We start from the raw sequence: 22,371 nt of genomic DNA on the forward strand, positions 1-22,371 counted from the left end.
TTTTAAATGGACTTATATTTTCTTCCAGTTAACATTACATACAGTCCGCAGTTAAAGTTTTCAAAACATTAATTAGATTCATTAACTATCCTAGATTTTTACCAAACTTGGACAGAAGCTTCTTACAATCAAAAGATAGTATCAAGAGGAATGTTTTTATTGGTTTTTTTCCTCATTTTTTGTTGAGCCTGCGATTTACAGCAAAAATAGGCGAGACACTGGGTTCCGCGGAACCCTTACAAATTTTTATAGTTTGTTCTCATGTTGTATTGTTACAACACTCTCAGGTTAGGGGAGTGTTGAACTCTCACAAACATATTTAATTCCGCCATATTCTTTATGTGGCGGGGTTAAAATGTTTAACAAATATGGCATTTTGAAACAACGTCATGTCATTATAGATTCTCATACTTAGCTTTATCAATAAATAGATATATTTCGACGTTATGCACATACGTGATTTCCGAAACATACATACTTATTATATGTTAATTTCTAAAAAAATTCTAATCACAGTTCAAGAAAACTCATGTAGCATACTTACCTTTTCATTACATGAGTTGCAACACATACAGTTTCATGCCAATTTAAAGAACAATCAAATTAAGTGTTATTCTAAATAGAAATATACAACATTTCCCTCTTTATTTATTTAAGTAATACGGTGTTAGCCTAAAATGTCTCTTACCAAATATCATCTCTCTAAAAAAAATACATGTGCATCATAAATTTAATTAATTGAAAATTAACTGAAATAAATTTGAACTGTAGACAATGTAAAATACGTGTAATGCGTTACGTCATATATATAAAACACGTGAAAAATTATAAATTAATATGTGCGCATGTTACATACCCCAAAATGGCATATACAAGTATTTTAAAAATGAAATAAAAAAAATCAGTAATCTAATAAACACCATTCTCCCAAATACAAGATTATTAACAAAGAGTTAAATAGGAACTCATTAACTAGTTACTTTGTTCTGCCTCTGGTTTAAATTTCCACCGGAACAAAGTGACTAGTTGAAAAGTTCCAACGGAACATATCAACTAGTAAGAAAGTTCCTTTTTGCCAAATTAGTCAAAACCGGAACTAACAAACTAGCCCAGAAATTCCAACGGAACTTATCAACCAGGCAGAAAGTTCCATTTGGGGAATTAATGCAAAGTTAAAGCGCAACATATTATATTTGAACCTTTCAAAGGGAAACCAAGTTACTGATTACAAAAGTCAAAAGGAACTTATCAACTAGTCACAAAATTCCATTTGGAGAATTGATGCAAAGACCCACATGAGGAGGGGGCATTCTTCCCTCTCTTGAGGGTACTATGAATACTAAATTTGTATGATAATGCAACTTATCCCGTTTTATGAGAGCTATGAAATACAACTAAATCTTGCTGGCGGAGTTTGTTCTTCCCCCTCAGTACATAAAAATTCAAATACATTTTCATTATTTCCCCAAAAATAAAGTTCCATACCCCTTATTTCATATTTGTCCCCAAAGAAACCCCTTTCAGTGCGTTGGGTATTCTTGTAAATTAATGATTTGCTCTTATATATACTGATAATCATTCTTCCCCCTCTTTCTACAAATAGGATCATTTAATTACTACATGTACACATTTTTTTAAACTGGTAATTATCTAATAAAACATCTATAGAAAAATTATTATAACACCAGTAGTTGGGAACCTTAAACAAACATTTTATGATCAACAAAGGAGTTGATTAGAACTTACTGATGCCATAAATCATTTTCTCATGGTCGATACAGGGTGCAACACATTTGTTCTTGTTTCTTAATTAAAAGTATTATCTTGTCAACTTTTTCTGAAACTTAGCGATTTCTCAAATTTGTTAGGTAATAACAGTAAGGCTGATGAAAATATATGCTCTGACGGTACAGAGGTGGGAGGAGAGACTAAGATTAGCTTAAAGTGTAAGCCTTGGAAAGTACTCTTGTTCATTCTACATGTACCTCTGTTTGGAGGAATTTTAAATGACAGTTAAACGCAAACATTCGAATCGTATTTGCATTTTTATTAATTTTGATTAAAAGATAATTTCCCAGGAGGCGCTTTCAATGCAAATATTTTTTTGTGTTAACTTAAGAAAGCAACAACATTTTATCAGGAAACTGATTAGTCGAGTATCATTTTTTTAATCAATACTCTGTACTACCTAGTGATACTCAAGTACTCGTTGACATCCCTACTTTAAACGTTTTGCTTAGTTAACAGGATAAAGTTTGTATGTACAAATGATGTTGGGGATGACTATTTGGAGGAGGGGGAAGAGAATGATTTGTATGTTGACTTCATTTTTATAATACTGTTGCTATAATAGTCATGATAGTATTATGCACAAAAAAACCAAACTCAAGGTCTATTGATGGTTTGTTTTTGTGCTGGCCTCTTTTGCACGAAAGATGTATTTGCACTTTTGTACTTGATTGATTTCTGTCGAAGAGTATTCATTTTCATCCTATTGAGCTTGTCTTGTGTAAAATTTGCATTTTCAGCTCTTACCAATAGACCCCTACCACTTCCCCCATATTTAGTGCACTTACAAAGTGGGTAAAATGCTAATAAGGTCAAATTTTCATGCAGTTTAAATCAAATTTAAATAGCACAAGTTGCTATTATCAAATTATTTTAAAGTGTTTACACAATCAGACGTGGCAATACTGGGATGAAGTACTATTATAAGAAGAGACATAACGTACAAAAATACCTGTACTTATCTTCTTACTGGAAGTATTAGATACATGCATATATGTATATAAACTGAAATGTTAGTTCAGTGATAATGGACGTCATACTAAACTCTGAGTTATACACTATATATATATATGTACATGACGCTTTCAATAGTTTTCAGTGTTCAAGGTTCATTCCTTCACTGACGGAAAATGCCAATTATTTGAAGTTTTGTAATAAAAACAATCATATTATCATGATTATAATCCCAAATTTTAAATTGTACATTATGAAAATGTTTTAATTCTTTAAATCATTTATATGTCTGATGTTAAAAATTGCTTGTAAAAGTAGAAATGTGCAAAAATATATGTATTGTAATACATTATTTCTAATGGAAATGTACGGAAACAACTATTTTTCATACCCCTTTGGCTATATATGTTATGTTCTGTGTAAATTGGATTAATTATTTATTGTGTTAATATTGACCTGATTAAATAATAAACATGTGTCAAATTAATAGTATGTTAAAATATGTTTTCAAATTTAATAATATACTAGAAGACGTCAGTAGTAAAAGATTTTGTTTTTGAAATTTTTGGAAATCCAAAGAGTTGTTTGCACTTAGAGACTCTTCTTCAATTTAACACCCCCTTGGAGGACAAAAAAATGTTTAAGGATGAAAAAGATCATATGAAAAACAATTGCATATATCTATATATAGATAGAAAAAACAGAGTAACTTTGCCCTTATATCTAACATCTTACATGTATATACTAGGAGAGTTTTACCTAGCTGTGTTATCAACAGTTAATTGTGACTATCATAATTCTATAATTTTCTATATTTCATAAGTACTGATAGATGACGGTAACACTGGGTAAGACTGTATGGTTTTGTCAAGATAAAAATCAATTAGCCATATAGAGACAAAAATATGTTGAACTTGATCATCAGAAATAGCCGTAATCTGAGCATAACAAATAAAAAAATGAGAATTTGTGAAATTTATAAAATCAATATTTGTTCATGATACATGTACATATAGTTATGATTTCTTCTTAATATAGTCCCAATTATAAAAAATTATACATACAGGAAACAACTTTGATAAAAAAATGCCAGTGTTTGATAATCTGACTTCTGGTACCAGGTTTAAAGTTATACTATCAGTATGAAAGCATGATAATTATGATACTGATACTTGTTAATTCTGAAGTTGTACATGTAGTTCTTTTTATAAATGGTATCTTTTTTTCTTTTAGGCACTTTAGAAAGATTCTGATCTGAACAAAGTAAACTAAGGAGAATTCATATTTTAAGCCTTCATTTTACATCATGTCGACAACAGAAGAAGCCACTCCTGCCGCAGAAACCATTACTGTAACCACGGTAACAGTTACACCCTCAACTACAACAACAGTTACCACCACTGCAACAACACCACAGAAACACGCCCTTGTTTTCAGAGTGAATAGAAAAATAGGAACAAGTTTTGTTTATTTTTAACCTTGAAATACTTGAATATTAATTATACAAAATCGCCTTGTGATATGTGAATTTTACCCCCAAAAAAGAAGATGATTTTGATCATTCTACCAAATTTTTCAACAGTGAGTCCCCATCTTTACTAGCCAAGGGTTACAATTAAGTCCCATTCTCTCCACTAGCAGACCGGAAACTAGAGAGGAGGGGTAAGAATCCTAACCCTTGGATAGCAAAGATGTTGGAACTTAAAATGGCACATTTATAATGTTTATTTTGGAGGTTTAAGTTTACTTAAAGGTGTATAATATGATAATTCGTCTTGATTTTTTTAATTCCATAACTAATTATATGAACATTATTATAACAGACTGTAATTTTGGAACTATAGATGTATGCAGTTCAGGAAAAATCTTTTTTCTTGATATAAATTTGTCAGTGGTTTAAAGGATATATCACCAGTCGAATATTGTGGGCAAACTAGATTAGTATATATACTTTTAGCCCACAGAGGTTTTCTTAATTATGTGTTTTATACATAGACAAAAAAAAAAAAACGGAAAAAGAAAACAGTTTTATCTATTTAGAAATTATTTTGAAGTTTTTATTATTGCAAAAAATGCAACAGGTTTTTAATCGCAATAATTTGAACTTGAATTTTGAAATTCCTAATATAAATTAAACATGATTTTTCTCCATTTCACACGAATTAAAGTCACATTTTAGTCTTAAATGACAAAATCACAATAATAATGCATGCAATAATTTCAGAATTTACAGTAATTATTGAATTGGTTAAATGATAGTAACCATTTTTGATCAAATCTATGAATAGTGTAGAAATATTGACCAATTTGTACGATTCTTTTTTTAAAGACAAAAATGATCCTCTCAGACTTCAAAGAGAAGGAATTAGCTTTAAAGCTAAAATGATAGGAACTGAGGAAGTTCCTGAGGCAAGAGGAGACAAAATGTGTCAGGTCAAAATCCAGAAGTTTAAAGCAGAAATCAAAGCTTTAGGTGTTCACAAACAGAGAATCATTGTCAACGTATCAGAGGAAGGAATCAAACTTGTAGATGTTAGACATGGGGTGAGTAAAAGAGAGATTAAAAATTATTCATGGGTATAGGGAAGTTTTAAATTTTAGATTTTTGACATGCAATTATCTAGATTTGATTAGCAGATATGTACAAAGTAAGTTGAAATAAATTAAGAATCATAAGTAAAAAAAAAATTGTTTTAGTTTCAATTTATTAAAAGACATGACAAAATTAAAGGTCAAATATCTTAGACATGAACTATTCAAAGGTGTACCTATCTACATAGGTACACCTTTGATTAAACAAAGACAAAGTAGCACTTGTAATATTAAAATAAAGATTTCAGTCATTTGAGAAAACCTTGAAAAGTTATAGGTGTTCAGAATCACAAAATTTTAAGCTTTTATTTATCAAGGGTGTAGTATTTGAAAGCCACAATGGTCTGAACGACTATAATCTGTTGGTATGAATGTTCTTATTCTTCATTGTAGCCTTTCTGTATTAATCTATTGTTAATGACATATTGGCAGCTGTGGGGATGCACATTGTTTAAACAATATTTGACTCAACCAACATAAAATGGCTTTTGTTCAGCTGATCTTTTTTGAAACATTACTGAGTTTTTAAGTTATTAGTAAACAAAATAGCATTTTCAAATTTTATACATTTATCTCTAAAATTTCTAAAATTTCTGAATCATTTTTATGAAAAATTATTTATTTAAAAGAGGGACGAAAGACACCAAAGGGACAGTCAAACTCGTAAATCTAAAACAAACTGACAACGCCATGGCTAAAAATGAAAAAGACAAACAGAAAAACAATAGTACACATGACACAACATAGAAAACTAAAGAATAAACAACACGAACCCCACCAAAAACTAGGGGTGATCTCAGGTGCTCCGGAAGGGTAAGCAGATCCTGCTCCACATGCGGCACCCGTCGTGTTGCTTATGTGATTACAAATCCGGTTAATAGTCTAATTCGGTAGGTCAAATTCATGAAAGGGAAGGGGATTGTAGTTACGACGTAAGGAACATATCCGATATCATATGTGAAACGGTTATTCCATAACGGTCAACCAACTCGTGGTGACGTCCGTAAAATTTACGAAGGGATGATTTCAACTTCACCATTTGGAACTCTTGGTTTAATAGCTTCCTTGTGAGCAGTAACCCTCTATCAAGAAAATCATGATAGGAAATGCAAGCACGGGAATATCGTATTAATTGGGAGATATATACCCCGTATGCAGGTGCTGCTGGAATGTTGCTACTTAGAAATGGAAAGTTCACAATTGGAAAGCTGAACTCATCTCTTTTGTCGTAAAGTTTTGTCTTAAACCGACCCTCATTGTCAATTTCTAGATGTAAGTCAAGATATGAAGCCGACTTAACTGTATCTGTAGTATCCTTTATCTCCAATTCGATGGGATAGATGCGATCCACATAGTCACCAAATTTTGAATTGTTTAGTGAAAGAACGTCATCTATATAGCGGAAAGTAGAGTTAAAGGATATTGCTAACTTCTTATCTTTCTTCCTAAGAAGTTCCTGCATGAAGTCAGCCTCATAATAATAAAGAAACAAGTCAGCAAGTAGAGGGGCACAGTTTGTTCCCATTGGGATGCCGACAGTCTGTTGAAAAACACGTCCTCCGAACGTAACAAATATGTTGTCAATCAAGAAATCAAGCATCTTGATAATATCGGTTTCAGAGAATTTTTTGTTTGAATCAGAATGGTTCTTTACAAAGTATGATTTATCCCTCCCTAAGACAAGATACTTGTATCTACGTTGGCCATTCTTTTTTATGAAGCATAGTAATACCAACTCTTTTAATTTGTCTTTTAGTTTGGAATGTGGAATACTTGTGTAAAGAGTAGAAAAGTCAAATGTTTTAATACTGTTACAAGATGAAAGAGAGTTAGATTGTATGTACTCTAAAAGATCTTTGGAATTTTTAAGTATCCACATCTGATTCACGCCACCTCTAGAATAGGCAGTTTCACAATAACTTTGAAGCCCGTCTTTGATTGCTGATAAAATGGATGTTAATAATTTAGAAAGGGGTTTCGTGGAGCACTTGGAAGACCCAGCAATATACCGTTGTTTGTAAGGACACTTATGTAGTTTAGGTATCCAATACAGTGATGGAAGATCCAGTTCTTCATCTGTGGTTGAAATACCAAAGGAACAAAGAACAGACCTATGATTATCCAGGATTTCCTCTTTGGTAAGTGTCGTGAGGGTATATGTTGGGTTTCCAAGTGAATTGTCTATACCTAATTCGTTTATCAAGCAATTAATGTAATGACTTTTACAGATAAAAACGATGTTATTTGGGGCTTTGTCTGCGGGGACAACAACATATTCATCATGGAGGTCAGATAGGTGTTTAGCAACATTTGGATCTTTGAAGATTGACGTAGCCTGGGCATTGATGGACCCATTCAGTTTCTTAATTCTGATTTGTATTAACGACCTCACTGCCTTAATCCATTCGGATAGAGTGTCTACGTCTTCCTTCTCGCGCTTAGCCCATTGCCTGGCATAATCCTCGACTGAATCCATCAAAATTTTAAAGTTGTGTTTCCAATTGATGGATTTAGGCTCACGATATTTCGGACCTTTCGATAACACGTTTCGTAGAGAAGTGTTATTAACAATGTTAAATTTAACATATGATTTACTACTTTCGTGAGTTTTAGCATTGTTTTTTTTTTGATAATTGATGGTTTCACTGTTAAGCAAACTATAGTATATTTTACAGGTAGTAGAGCATTCACATCCAGTACACAAAGTATCTTTTATATCAAGAGATATGAGTGATTCTAGGGCCTTTGGTTATATCTTCAGTACAGAGGAGAAAAAAACATATATTTTATGGCATCAAAACAGAAAAAGCAGTATGTAAAATATAATATCTATTGACATGAGCTCCCTTTCGATTGTTAAAATTTTTATATTTTACGTTTCCGAGTTAAGGGGTTTTATTCATTTAAAAAGGGGGATTTTCTAGTTTTCGGACAATAACTCAAAAATACTTTCAGCAGTTCTCATGAGACTTTGGTGAAATGTTTGTATTTATTGACATAAGCTCCCTTTCTATTTTTATCAATTTGAGATTTTATAATTCCGAGTTATGGGATTTTATTCATAAAAAAGGGGTGATTTTCCAGTTTTCGGACAATACCTTTAAAAGTGCTTTGAGCAGTTTTCATTAAACATTGGTGACTGGTTTATATCTATTAAGATAACCTCCTTTTAGTTTTTCATAAATTTCTGATATGACATTGAAAAGTTATTAAACTTTATTCTTTGAAAACGCGGAGGACGTATCATGCGCTCATGGCGCAGCTGTTTATTTTTTATTGTTGAAGGTCATATGGTTGCCTAAAATTGCTTGCATTCACTTCATTTGAACTTGGTGGTTTGTTGTCTCACTGGCAATCATACCGCATCCTTATTATTATCTAGATAAAATCTTTAAAAATTTTTTTTGTAAAAAAGCAGACAGATAAGGCAAAAATTAATGTAATTCAGTTACAAAGTTGATGAAAACAATTTTACAAGCAATCATCAAATACAAATTACAATACAATGATTGAATGAAAAATATTTTTCATTATATGTTTTTAGTCTGAAGTTGTTGTCTTGACACTGAGAGATTTGTTTCAAGTAATATTTGAAAGAAAAGAGAAAGAAATAGAGGAAGCTAAGAAGCAGCAAGAATTCCCAGAAAATAAAGAAGAGAAACAAGATCCAAATGGTAAAATATCTTTATAGGGATATTTTGCTTTGAGAAGAAAAAATTTGATAATAGTTATCAAAGGTACCAGGATTATAATTCATTACGCCAGACGCGCGTTTCGTCTACATAAGACTAATCAGTGACGCTCATATCAAAAAAGTTATAAACCAAACAAATACAAACTTTAAGAGCACTCAGGATCCAAAATTCCAAAAAGTTGTGCCAAATACGGATAAGGTTATCTAGAATAAAGAAGAAGAACCCACCAGTTACATACATGTTTAAATGTAGGTAATGTAAGTTGAGATTATCATTGAGGACCTAAAACATGAAGCCTCTTAAGATTGATTGTTACACACATTTAGAGGAATCTGTATTATAAATGATCACATAATTGATGTAAAGACCAAGATCTAGGTACAGTAATACGGTAACTCCAAGAGTTTAATAAACTTTGCACTATTCTGCAAAGTTCAGACACAGTATAAAGAAATTTGAAAGGACTATCACATAAAGATATGAACAAAATTTATTTTAATCTGCTGTTGTTGAAAATTTAGAAAACTAATGACCACTTCTGATATTTGGATGCTGCAAGAAAACCAGCCTATAAATGTATTTTTGCGATACAGTTATCTTAAAAGAAAAACCTCCATGAACAATTCAGGAGGAATGTGTACTCTGTATTAAGGCATGATATAGGCCAAACCCTCTGATCTTTATTTTCCAGTGTCAACCTTTTTTCTCTGCCATTTGTCCTCTTATACCTTATATACTATTGTTTTAAAAAAATGTTGAGAAATAAAGTGTTTTTTGGGGAAAATATTTGATGCATCACCTAGAAAACTTCTGGAGTGGCAGAATATTGAGGAAAAGTTGAAAATGTGAGAAGCATCCTTAAAATAAGATTTTCTCTTACAGTCATCAAATTAGATGGAGAATTAAATACAGAATCAAACACAGATGAAGAACCTGTTTATTCAGTAAGTCATTAATGGGTTAAATATTGCTTTCTCTTGGACTTTTGGTCATAAAACTTTACTCAGTATTCGACGTACAAAATTTATGCTTGAAAAACCAAATCCAGTATTTTCATTGGTTGATTTCTGAGTCTTGTGAACAATAATTGTGCTCAAAATTTTCATGACAATAGTGTTGAATAAAAGGAATAAATTGGGTCCTTGTCCCTTCTTATTCAAAGTAAGAAGAAAAAAGCGTTTAAGTTTTTGCTTTGTATGGGTGCTGAATTATTTATAAATATATAAAAAAAAGTATGAGATGGGTCTTAAAGAAAAAAAAAATAACCCATGGTTATATGTTGATGTCCGTGTTTTTAAAATTTTTCTCTTTTTTTCTTTTCCTGTACTTGTGCAAAAAAATGATGTCTTTCAGATTGCCAGTGAGTCTGACACATTTTTCGAGTTTAATAATAAATGTTTTTGTCAATTAAGCCCATTGCAAGGGTTATTAGATGTTGTTATGTGTTCTAACAAGTATAAGTGAAAAAATGTAAATGACATGAGTAAAGGAAGATAACCTTGATTGTGTTTATGTCATTGAGTTTTTTGCAAGATTATCTCCCTTTCATAGTGTTTGTTCAGAATTTGAAATTACAGTTTACAACAAGTGTACAATTACTTTATTACGGAAGCCGTTAGGGGACACAAAAAACATTAGAATTTTTTTTTTTAATTCGAGATCACGATAAAAAATATATCGTTATCTCGATGAAACGAAATTGTTATATCGAGATCTTGGATTATTATATCGTTATCTCGATTCATTATATCGTTATCTCGATAAAACGAAACTTTTCTATCGAGATCTCGGATTATTATATCGTTATCTCAATTTATTAAAACGAGATCTCGGATTATTAAATCGTTATCTCTGTTAAATATATCGACATCTCGATAAAAATATATCGTTATCTCGATAATACGAATCTGTATTTCTGAATTCATCATTTTAATGTTATCTTACAAATATTCAAATTAATATCAGAAAAGATTTAATAATTCGAGATAACGATATAATAATTCGAGATCTCAATATAACAGTTTCGTTTTCTCGAGATAACAATATATTTTCTATCGAGATAACGAGATATTAAACCGAGATAACGATTTAAAAATCCGAGATCTCGATACAACAGTTTCGTTTTCTCGAGATAACGATATATTAAACGAGATAACAATATAATAATCCGAGATCTCGATTTGATAAATCGAGATAACAATATAATAATCCGAGATCTCGATTTGATAAATCGAGATAACGATTTAATAATCCGAGATAACGATTTAATAATCCGATATCTCAATAAAATAATCCGAGATATCGTTATAATAAATCGAGATTTCGATATAATAAATCGAGATAATGATATAATAAATCGAGATAACGATTTAATAATCCGAGATCTCGATATAACAATTTCGTTTTATCGAGATAACGATATATTTTTTATCGAGATCTCGGTAAAACGGTAATGTTTTATCGTGATCTCGAATTAAAAAAAAAATTTTCTAATGTTTTGTGTGTCCCCTTGCGGCTTCCGTAATTTCTTTTTAGAATACAAATCGATTAGAAAAAAGTAATGGAAACAGTATTCAAACTAATAACATGACTTATGCAAACAGCTTTGGCCTTTCAGATTTCTAATGGGATAAACACTTTTTTAAAATGCAGTATAAAGTCATTCCAAACTGATCAATTTGTGAAAACATTAGTCCATTTAATTTTACCTCTAATTACCAATGTCTGACTATCTTTTTCATAAGAAAAATACTAGTGCTAAACTATATAATTTAAATATGAACTTAACAATTTTCTGCAGTTGATCAGTTTATAGGAATGAACCAAGATTTGGAACTTGAAATAGTATAAATATTGGGCTGATTTTATAGTTTATAAGTATATACAATGGATTCATTTATTTCTGTGGGAACCAATTTTTGTGGATTGAGGAAAACTATTTGTTTTTGTAGATTCTTGATTTCCTTGTTTTAATTCCCACTTATTTTTAGGGGACAAAAAAGATCAAACTCAAACTGTCTGCTGAAAAATGTATTTAAAAGAATTATCTTTCTTATGATACCACCATTTTTATGCCCCGCCATAGTGGAGGGGGCATTGAGTTTTACCCTTGTCCGTCTGTCCGTACGTACGTCCGTACGTATGTCCCAAAGTTGGTTTCTGTTCTCTAAATTTAGTTTGCTTCAACCAAATGTTATGGAACTTATACAAAATGCTTATTACAACAAAACACAGATGAAGTTTGAAGTTTGGTGGCGTCACATTTACCGTTCTAGAGTTATGACCCTTTACAAATGGAAAAATAAGAATCTAATATCTGTTCTAATAAAATCAATGATGTAATTGTGAAAATTAATTTTAATACTGGAGTTATCTTTCTGTGTCCTTAATTGAAGTTGAATCAACTACAAATATGGACAAAGGAAGATAACTCCAATTTTTAAAAATGAAATTAAACCAACTACAATTATGGACAAAGATAACTCCAATTTTTAAAAATAATTAGAAGGATGTACGGTGACCTATAGTTGTTAATTTCTGTGTCATTTGGTCTCTTGTAAAGAGTTGTCTCAATGGCAATCATACCACATCTTCTTATTTATATGCTCTATAATTAAAAAAGAAATGACATACTTACCATTAACCCTGTGTATTGTATCAAACAAAAAACAAAACAAGATAAGTATCAAAACCTTGGCCCCTGGAGACAATTTGATCTACATGATTTAGAATTTAGCTTCTTTTTCCATTATGTTAATTGATCAACAAATTAACAATACAATTAAAACTGATTTTTGTTGTTACATGTTTAAAAGTAATGATTTTTGTTCTTTGTGCCGTTCTATTTTATATCATAAATCAAAAGTTTTTCAATTAAAAAGAAATTAAAAATTAAATACTAATGGCTCGAGACTTCATACATTAACCTTTGTTATGATTTAGCTTCTTTCTCCATCATATTAACTAATAAAAATAACTTGGAATAATGTTTCAGTTTGTAAAAACAAGCTGATGTTGCAGTTCTTTCATTACGAACATTAAAGGATTTAGAAAAATTAACACATAAACATTTTTTGTAAAGTAATGAATAATTTGCAAGTTCAATCACCATTAGCTATATATAGACAAGGCATTAGTTTTAATAACACCTAAACAAAGCAGATTCCTGCTAAACAAGATAATACCTGTATCCAACTGTAGAAAATGTTATTTTTTGATTTCGAAGACTATATACTGGAATTATATGGTATTGATTTTCCTGTAGAAAATTTGTTTAGAAGTTTCGAGAAGTTTGAATATTTGTTTTCAGATTTTGCTTCCAAATCAAAGGAAACACGCATTCTGTGTATTTCTGTGCTTTTCCAAAAAGCTATGTCTTAGATTGTTTTTAAGCTAATCAGTTTTTAAGTAAAAACCCCAAATTTATTTTGCATATGGCCAATAAATGCATACTTGAGCTCATGATACTTCAAATTTTGAAATAACAAAAGTATTTTATATGATAATATTATATATATCAAAAATCAAAAATTAAAACAGACAGTTAATTTTAATTGTAATGGTATGAAATAGAAAAATGTTAGTAAAACTATGATAGTATAATAAAACTGTTAAGGGGATATAACTCATATGTTTCCACCAACAGGGGAGACAATGTGTGCTCTTTATTTATTATTTAATTTAAAAAACACATTAGAGTACTAAGAATTCTCTTTCAAACCTATTCCATCTCCAGAATGGTTTTATGACATGTATGTTCTGTTATAAACAATTTATTTTTACTTACAGATTATTTCATATTAAGTATAGTTTTTTTAAGTCTAAATAATGTTACATGTATAAAATATTGAATATTTTTTATTAATACAAAAATATATTATACTATTATCCCAATAGGAACTATATATATATTCACATGGAAAAAAGTATTGCAACACCAAATTGAAATTGAAATTAAAAAAAAACACTTTTAATTGTTTTGTAATATAATTTGGTAAAATAGAACTATTTAAACATAATTTAAATATCATCTGAGTTTAATCAATAAATATCGACTCGATAAGTTTTTATCTGCACATGCAGCTACTGTATCCGTAAACAGCAAAACAGATGTTTTCATCCTCATTGTTTTCAACACTTTAAATAACCAAGTTTTTTAAGTTATGTGATTGACACCTTGTAATGGGTCCTCGACAACTCTTAACTGCAGCAAGATGGCAGATTATCAGCATGAGAGAAGCAGGGATGTCGCTGTAACAACTGCACGTATTGTTGGTCATCACCATTCCACTATAAGTCGTTTTGAGAATAAAAATCAAGCACTAAACGATGTTAAAGACCTTCCGAGATAAAGAAGACCCCCTATACCATTTGCTAGGGAAAATCAAGCATAATGAAGGTTGGTCAGAAGGAAACCCATTGCATACAATACAATCCTAAAAAGAGAGTGGTGGGCATACAGGAGCCTTTCAACAATAACTGTTCGAGATCTAATCATCGCTAATGGTTATCGTGCGTGCGACAAGACCATTTCGGAGACATTTGCTTACGAACAGACACACAGTTTTCCGTATCCAATGTAGTGCAGAGCTCGTTAAAGTTGAAAATAAGCATCGTGGAGGAAGATCCATTGTTCCAAAGGAATCCAGTTCATCTTCCTTGGACGGATCGTAGCCTGGATTTGAACCATACCGATCATATATGGGACACTATTGGGCGGAAAGTGCGCGAAAGGACCCCAGTTCAAACACATCATGAAATAAACGATGCCCTTCATCAGAAATGGTTGCCGCTACCTTAGCAACAAATTAGTCGATTTTTGGCAGGAATCAGAAGACGTTTAGATGCAGTTATCCGTGTGAATAAAGGCTGCGCACAAAGTACTAATTCTTTGGCGTATAACGATCAACCATGATGTGAACAGTCATCTGAAGATTAATTTTGAAAAGTCTGACATTGTAAAGTTCGACTACAGTAAAAGTTGTAAAATGCATTTTTTTGTTCAAAAAAGACTTCATTTTGTTATAAAAATTGTGGTTATATAAATCATTTTTTTTCAAACATTTTTTGTTCGTTTCAATGCCAATGTTATCATAAACTTTGTTTTAATAATATTATACAAATATTTTATTATATTTCATCCAAAAAAAGAGGCTGAATTTTCAAGTTTTAAAAAATCAAGGTGTTGCAATACTTTTTTCCATGTGTATATAATGGATATTATGAAATATCAGAACCCATCTAAGAAGTTAGTTACGATGTTGTGGTGATTTTGGTTGTTGTTAGTAATCGTTGTTAGTTTAATGTGGAAGAATGTATGATGAAATAGGATGCAATTGCTGTACAGCTTTCAGACTCTTCAAATCCAAGTTAGTTACCTGTTGTTATCTATGTTTGCAGATTTTGTCATTACTAGTATTACTTCTTCACGCTGTTAAAACATTTATTTTGTTTTCGTTGTGTTCCTATGGCAAATAGATCAATTGAAAATGAGGCAGATTTTGATCTTAGGATAAAATAGGATGCAATTTCTGTACAGCTTTCAGACTCTGTACATTCTTGTTAGTTACCTGTTGTTATCTATTTTTGCAGTTTTTGATGTTATTACTTTTTCACGCTGTTCAACACTTATTTTGTTTTTGTTGTGTTCCTATGCCAAATAGATGTCTTGAAAATGAGACAGATGTTCAGAAAACTAATTTGTCCTTACTACTTAAGGATACAATTTTTGAAACATTTTTACTACCAGCATTATTACTATACATTTTTAGCTCACCTGGCCCAAAAACATCATTGTCCATTGGGGTTGCCAACCAATATGTCTGACATGGCTAAAAATAGAATATAGGGGTAAAATGCAATGTTTGGCTGTTATCTAGAAAACTGTTAAAAAAAGAGAAAATCTGACGGGGGCAAAAATGTTCATTATCTCGAAAATTATAATAGATAGAAAGAAACTTTGATTTACAAAAAATGATCTGCAAGACAAGATCTACAAATAATTCATTAAGACCAAAGTTTTTGGTCGACTCTTTATTGAAGTTATTGCCCTTTAGTTACGATTTTTCCCAGTTTTTCATTTTTGCCTATTATCTTGAAAGCTATAATAGATAGATGGAAATTTAAAAAAAACAAACAAAAATGATCAACAATACAAGATCTACAAATAAGCGATTATGGTCGAAGTCTTCAATTGACTCTTTATTGGAGTTATTGGCCTTTAATGATAACTTTTTCATTTTTTTGGCGTTTTTTGACTATTATCTTCAAACCTATATAATATATAAATAGACACTTTAAAAAAAGAAAAATGATCAGCAGGAATAGATCTACAAGTTCATGAACTTGGCTAAAATTGTCTGTTAACTCTTAATACTGTTTCCCCTTTAATGATGATTTTTACAAAATATATGGCTATAGTTGAAGATGCAGATGAGCAACACAGGCTCTAAAGCGTCTCTAGTTATAAGTGAATAGTAGTATCATTGATTTTAGAAAACTATGCATTTCCAGATATGATTATGCATATTGTTTTGTTTTTTTAGAATTTTGAAAAATATTTGAAAAGGGTTTAACAGATACTTTTCCTTAGCCCAGTGATCAGGTGGGTTTTGTAATTTTAACCTGTCATCAATATTAACCAAGTTTTGTAAAAAAAAATATTGAACACAAAAACAATTCTCAATTCCAAGGTATCATATTTATAATCTGTTTATTGCTTAGGTGATGTCAAAGACGTATGCTTATGAAGTCATACATTTTCCTTCTACTCATCTGAAAAAAACTAAATACACTCGAGAAGCGTAATATGAAAAATGATCACTAAAAATGATCACTAAAAATGATAAAAAAAGGAATGGTTTTTGAACTTTCATGTGCACATGTTTTATTTTATAGGTACCTACAAACAATAGACTAGTAAAAGAGAGAGCTGGAAGTTCATTGGTAGATTTAGAAAGTGAACTTGAGACTATTGGTTAGGTAACTTTAGATTCATTTGGAATAGGAATAACATGAGCTGTTGTGGGGTTAACGTCAATGAGACATCAGCATAACAACACAAATAACTAAAAGACATCTAGAGGTTAACATACAGCCTTCAACAATAGACAGATGTCCATGCAATATGAGGATATCTTAATAGCTTCAAATAAAGAATTTTACAGAGACTACCTATCATATCCTATAAGTTTATTCCGATAACCTTTGTGTATACACTGGTATACAGAAAACAATTATAAGAAAGTAACCCTCTGTCACAGCGATGGGGAAACATGAGGTTTTCATAGAAACATTTTAACATGTACTGGATTGTCTTTAAAAAATGATTAATAACAAAGTAATAATTTGACGAAATTATGTTCCCTTTTCACATTTAAATATAATAACTGGCTTTCAAGTAGAAAAACTTATTAATCAAGAGGTTGTCTTCCCGAATTTCTACGTTTTTGACTGTTTGGAAGTAAAATCTTGTTTGAACGCGTGAAAAACATTTAAGTTCTGATGATTCTGATTCCTTTGTTGATCTTTTGTTCTGTGTTGGGGTATTTCGTGGCTGTATGATACTCAAAGCAAATGCATCGTGTAGTTTTTCGTTTCCAGCTCCTTCAGTATGTGGTTTGAACAAATCACCATCAATATACAGTTTGTCTCTTACCAGGAGTATTTTCTTTTTTCCCTTCTGGGCTGTTTCGCTACCAGGTATAACCTTTTCCGTTTTTGTTTGATTTCTTTTGGAAATTACTCTTGAACTCAAAAACATGTCCCTTTTAATTTGAATCCGTTTTTTCAGTATAATTTCTTTATCCTTATTTGATACAACTTTTGCTAAAATCGGACAATTACCTCTGCAACCACTTTTCCTGAATCAGTGAACTGAAACAAAGTCGACTCTTTTGTCAATATTTAACTTTTGTTTGATAAAAGAATTAAGTGTATCTTCTGTGTTTTATCAGAGATCTTTCTTCAGCACTTGAATCCCCAAATTACAAAAAAAAAAAATAGTTTCATAAGAAAAAAAAAATTGAATTGAAATGTATATATAGTTTAACATGTTGTGTAGAAGCACAAAAACTTTGGAAATGTCTGTCTTCAATGTTGCTGCTCTTTATCAAACTGCAAACAATAAAAGGAAAAGAAAGATTAGAAAATGTTTGTTTATCTTTTTGGAAGTATGAAATCTGTTAATATAAAATAAAAAAGCTTTAAGCAATACTTGGAAACTTCTGTCAGTTATAACACAAAGGTTATCAGAAAGAGGATTAGAAATGGCAATTGCATTTTTTTGAAATGCTGTGAGAGTTTTGATAATTTTTTGATGGACAGCAAAGCTGAGGCAAGGGAGGCAATTAAACCCCTTATTCCGACACAAAGGACCATGTTGTTTGAATAAGACATACTTTTGTTGAAAATCTACCAACATCATCTCCATCAAATGATCCATGGGGTTCTCCCACATCCACATCCACAGCTGGTGGGGTACCCACATCAAGATCTCTTGACCTTCAAGATATCGACTTGTTTGGTAAAAAAACAGCTTCTCCAGTTGATAAAAATGCTATATAAGAACTTTTTGGAAATCAACCTACAATGCCATCTAGTAATCCAGGAATGCTGCATGCTGGTTAATCAGCTCAGCCAGGGTTTGGTGCTCAACCTCAGCAAGGATTTGGTGCTCAACCTCAGCAAGGATTTGGTACTCAACCACAGAAAGGATTTGGTGCACAAACTCAGGCAGGGTTTGGTGCTCAACCAGGAACACCACTTACAATTCACACTGGATTTGGAAAACAAGGATTTGGAGGACCACCAGCTCAACAAGGATTTGAAGTTCCAACATCTCAGCCAGGCTTTGGAGTACCAACATCTCAGCCAGGCTTTGGAGCACCTGCTGCAAATCCATTTGAACAGCCTATGGTAATGATTCTTTATGCCAATATGTTTAGATAATTAATGAAAAGCAGTAAGGTAGGATATGAAATTTCAAGGATTCTTTTAAGGATACATGCCAACTTCCCCATATCTCATTTTACACCAGGTCTAGAAGTCTTTCATTCTTTATTTAAATTCATAGAATGACAGCCAAATATGTGTACTTTAAGGTTACAACATTGGTTTTGCTTATTTCTAACAGGTCATCAAATTATACTTCACATGAAGAATGCAGAAAACCTCAATTTTAATGTGCAAAGGTGTAAAATACCATTTCTTAAAATAGTTGAGAAATATAGTGAAATACATTTGTAAGACTAAAGTTTCAACGTCACAAAAGCAAGTGGTGAAACCATATTCTTATTACTCGTTGAAACGCATATGTGTCTATTTTGGTGCTATGATATAAGCAAATGGTCCTAAATCATAAATATAAGTTCTTAATGCTGTACACAAGTACTAAGTCGAGGAGATGAGAAATTCCAAGGAAAAAAACAACAAAAAAATTACATCAACATCTGTTCAGCCCTGATTCTTTTGATGAAACGCACGTCTGGTTTACAAATTTATTAGCCTGGTATCTTTGATGACTTTTTTCCACTTATATACCGGTATATGTACTTGAACAAAACACATAGATTTTATAATTCTACATAAACAGATTAATTTATAAAGATCAGAGAGATTAAAAGAAAATAATCTTAATTGATATCTTAGATAGAATGAATGCCTCAGACATACAAACCAATACATTTTCAGATAGTCAAATGCTTTAATCTTTTCTAAAAACATATCCCTTTAAAAATTTTAATGTAACATATAAACAATTTCAAAGGAGTAATTTTCTGTGATTAAGCCTCTATGGCAAGTTATAAATTTTTAAGGAATGACTGTAATACTGTTTCTGTCAATGAAGAAAAACATCAAATGTGGTGTACATTGAATAACTCGCGTAGCAGGTTATTCAAAAGTGTACATTTATCCTTTTTGAAATATGTATTTAGTTGGTTTTATATAAAAAAGTATGAAAAATAGATTATAAAAATTAACTTGTTTACTTTTAAACTTTATTTTATTTGAATGTGACATTGTACTGCATAACAATAAAGGATGAAAAGGGAACAGTCGAAACTTTCTGAGCTATTAACATGATTAAAAGTATTTATATGATAGATTTGATAAAAAAGATATTTCCCTCAAACCTATGGATATGAATGAAATTTGTAAAAGCAATATATAAAAGTTTTATTCTTGATGGAAGGTTTTGAATATTTAAGGGTAATAGTATAATGTAGAATTTTGGGTTATGATAGTAAACATTTTTCATAATTTATCTTCTAAAATCGAATAATAAAAGAATCTTGATCGTGCATTAATATAGGTATCAATGACCCAAAAAACTAAAAGATTTTGATCATGAAGAATGGTGATCACTATATCGACCAAATATAAGATATTGTTTTATAAACATGAAATAAAGTTTGATTTACAGTAAAAAAGTTTTATATTCTAAAATAAAGCTTGATTAACAGTCAAAAAGGGTAATTCTCGATATAGTTAAATAAGCTAAATATGCAGTGAGATTATGAGGTAGCATGGAATTTAAATTTAGTTGAAATAACTAGTTTTGCAGAGAGACTGAAAATTGCAAAACAGTTGAAAGCATATACCCAAAATTTCGACAGTTTATATAAAGTTTAGCATCTTTTATGCCCCCGCCGTAGCAGAGGGGGCATTAAGTTTTACCCTTGTCCATCTGTACGTCTGAACGTCGGTACGTCCGTCCGTACGTCCCAAAATTGGTTTCTGTTCTCTAACTTAAGTTAACTTCAATCAAATGTTATGAAACTTACACACAATGCTTATTACCTCAAATACAGATCAGGTTTGAATTTCGGGGTTGTCCCTTTTATTGTTCTAGTGTAATGCCACTTTACAAATAGAAAAGTTACTGAATTTTGTATTTCCGTACTCTAACTTTAGTTTGCCTCAAATAAAAGCTATGAAACTTATACATAATGCTTATTACATGTACCACAAAATACAGATCACATCAGAATTTGTGTGGTGTCACTATAACCATTTCAGAGTTCTGCCTCTTTACAAATCGAAAAATTGCTGAATTTTTCGTTACCGTTCTATCACTTAATTGTGCCTCAACCAAATTTTATGAAGCTTACATGTATACAAAATACTTATTACATGTAACACAAAACTCAGATAAAATACAAATTTGGGTAGTGTCACTTTTACTGTCTTTAGTTATGTTCCTTTATAACTTTATATGATATGCAAGTGGGGGCATCATCTGTGTCCCATGGACACATTCCCCATTTATTTAAACATAAGACATAACAAACAGTTTGTCATTTGATTATGTTATTTTTTCTTTTTTAGGGAGGTTTTCCACCTGTACCACAGAGACCAGGCTTGGGAGGTCCAGCACCCAATCAACCTAATCCATGGGGAGCTGCAAATTCAGGAATGCACCTACCAAAGATCCATTTGGGGAAACACTTTTAGCTCCGACAAAGATGCAAGGTGAAGGAGGACGAGACTTTCCTAAACCTCAAGCAGATGCTTTTGGAGATCTTTGTCAAATTAAAACCAAGAGACCAGACAAGACTCCTAAACAGCTGTTTGCCCAACAAACTGCTGCTACTAAAAAAACAATTAACGAATTAGCAAAAGCTAATAAACCACAAGTACAGGCAAGTTCAGAAGATCCTTTTGGCACTTTCGATTCTTTTTCTATGCCAGATGCTGCTAACTTCAAGACAACACAAGCAAGTCATGATCCTTTTGATACATCCTTTATAAACAATCCTCTTAAAGTAATGCAACATGCTGCATTTCCTGCTTGCAACAACAATGCAAATACTGATAATAAACCAATTCATCTGCATGTTTCGTCTGCAAACAATGGAGAAAGTGACAGTGAAAATTTGGATATGCCTTCTCCGGAAGGGCCTCCACCGCCTATGCCACCAGAGAGGAAAATTGATAAAATTGCTGCAATACCCCCTGCACTCCACCACGCCCCTCATCAGGCACATCCCACCAACAGCACTCCTGTGACAAACCTGTACTAGCATTACCTCCTAGAAATATGTCATCAGAATCTCAAAAGACAAGTATAATACCCGTTTTTGACCCCGACCTCAGAGCAGAAGTCTGAGTGAAAAATCTCTCGGAGAATCTCAGTCTTGTCAAAATAACTTAGGTGCAAATACTCAAAAGAAAGTTGAAGAAAATATTTATTTAAATGCCTCATATCAAGATAGTGATAAATTGAGTTTAAATTCTTCGTTTTGTGATTGAAGATCCGTTTCAAAGCAATGATCCCTTTGCAGACTGTGATCCTTTTAATACATCAGATGGATTTTCTAAAGTTTTTGACAATAATTCCAAT

The 22,371-nt window shown here is 31.5% G+C and overlaps 1 pseudogene; it reads left to right on the forward strand.

Annotated features, from left to right (window-relative positions):
* The first annotated feature begins 4,048 nt into the window (after nucleotides 1-4,048).
* LOC134724416 (disabled homolog 1-like) lies at nucleotides 4,049-22,051 on the forward strand (annotated as a pseudogene).
* Nucleotides 22,052-22,371: the final 320 nt, after the last annotated feature.

This window comes from Mytilus trossulus, chromosome 1 (assembly GCF_036588685.1).
Source record: "Mytilus trossulus isolate FHL-02 chromosome 1, PNRI_Mtr1.1.1.hap1, whole genome shotgun sequence".
NCBI lineage: Eukaryota > Metazoa > Mollusca > Bivalvia > Mytilida > Mytilidae > Mytilus > Mytilus trossulus.